The 1,970-nt window shown below is 39.3% G+C and overlaps 1 pseudogene; it reads right to left on the bottom strand.

Moving 5' to 3' along the window:
- Nucleotides 1–1,970, bottom strand: LOC114185767 (polyphenol oxidase I, chloroplastic pseudogene; annotated as a pseudogene).

Raw genomic sequence — 1,970 nt, 5'->3', positions numbered from 1 at the left:
AATAATTTTAATCAGTTCTATATAGTATCATTTGATATTCGTCATACAATCTCACATTTCTTAATACATATATAATAAGTAAATAAGATAACTAAACAAAATATTAATAAAAGAATTAAATAACAAAAACTTAATTAACAAATATAAAATTTTTAAATATTTAATAAATAAAAAAATTTAACACAAATTCACTTAAAAATACCTGAACTTACTGGGTAGTTGAAATTTAATTAATCCTTGAGCTCTCTTGGAAAAAACTCAATTTTGATGTTTCCCAGGATTAGGTCTCCTTGTCCCACGCGAGGTACCAAAGTCACGAGCACATCATCGTCTTCTGCAACTTCTAAATTCTCCAGAACTTTGGATATGGCAACTTTAAAGGTAGTGGTGATGTTATGGCCATGTCCATGCGGCACATTCACAAAACTTCCCACAAATTCTGTCTCATCTGGATTACTCAACCTCTCTTCATCATCATCAACATGAACATCAAACTTAACATACTTATCACTTCCAAACTCAATCCCTTCCATCACTAAAACCTCTTCCTCTTTTTCTCTCTCTTCCCTGCTCCTTTTTTTCTTCGGCCTCTTAACAATGACACTCGTTACGGAATCCAAAACCAAAGGAAACTTTATCGGCTTCCAACTCAAAACCTCATCCTTCTTCCTTTGTCTCAGGAGCTTACTTTTTCGTGATGTGGGTGGCGTACGTAACCATGGAAGATCAACATCTTGGTACACGTACCCCAACTTTTTAGTATCAACGCAATCTCTTACCTTAACACGAACAAAATCAGCATTCTCATCGTAGAAGTAAAACTCGGAATCTAACCAATCTTCGTCACTATAGTCCCTTCTTCCTTCTCCCAGTGTTTTCCATATCGCCCACATTCGATCCATGTTCGCGTGATGAACATAGAAAATGGGGTCTCTAGCAGCTGTGTAGAACGTGCCCATGTCCTCATGGTGCGGAGTATCAGCCCCACCAATCCATGAATGAAGAGTGTTATGTGGAGCAACCTCCACAGAACCCATACCAGGATGAGGGTTATTATCCCCTAGCCGAAAAGGGCTTCCCATGAACAATTCTGTGGTGCTTGCAAGCACCATTTGCTTGTACATGGTGCCTAAATTATACGAAACTTGTTGCTGAGAAGGGACGTAGCTATCGTCAAGATGATAGTTGAGGTCAACGACGTGGGGTGGCAAGTGTTTCTGGTGTCGGAGTTGGTTGTAAAGTGAGGAGTTATGGTCTGTGAAACAAGATGGCATTTGCATGCCCTCTGCAGAATCCCAATTCCAGAATGGTAAAGCAAAGTCAGGGTCACCGATTAAGTTCCCTAAAATTCGTTCAAAGAAGTACATGTACCAACGATGGAATGGAAAGAAAAACCATGACACATGAATGTCGAATTTTGTGTCTTGAAAAGGGGGCTCAAGGTGATAAGCCCCGTTGCAATAGGCGCAGTGAACCTTAGCTTGTTGAATAAAGCTACGTGGGTCATCTTGAGGGAGGGCTTTCATGAGTGCAATGCCCTTTTCAAATTTAGCTATGTATTGTTCATCAAGCATGTGAAATGGTTTCCTGACTCGCAGTGTGGCATTGGGAGAAGCAAAATCTTTGAAATCTATGAGATTGGAGAAAGATGGTTTAGATGGACAACAATGGTTGTCTGTTATTGGATTAGAAGGTAACTCAGCAGGAAAACAGTGAGTTATATTAAGAGATATTGCTTTAGAAACGGAGAATGAGTGGTCAATGTTTTTGTGTCTATGGTTGGAAGTTGTGGCGGTGAGGCCATGAAAGGGTTTATACGTTTGTGTGGAAGTGTTGAGAATGAATGTTAAGGGAATGAGGAAGAGAAGAAGGGCCAAGAATAAAGGTAGAAGCTTGGAAGGAGTGTTCATTGCTGCTTTTACTTAAACTTTTTTATGCTCTCAAAATTTGTCTCTACTAATAAGCATTGT

Source organism: Vigna unguiculata, chromosome 5 (genome assembly GCF_037176805.1).
Source record: "Vigna unguiculata cultivar grain cowpea cultivar isolate G323 ecotype 2 chromosome 5, ASM3717680v1, whole genome shotgun sequence".
Lineage (NCBI taxonomy): Eukaryota > Viridiplantae > Streptophyta > Magnoliopsida > Fabales > Fabaceae > Vigna > Vigna unguiculata.
Note: the sequence above shows the minus strand (reverse complement) of the source record. Positions and strands in the feature narration are given on the sequence as shown.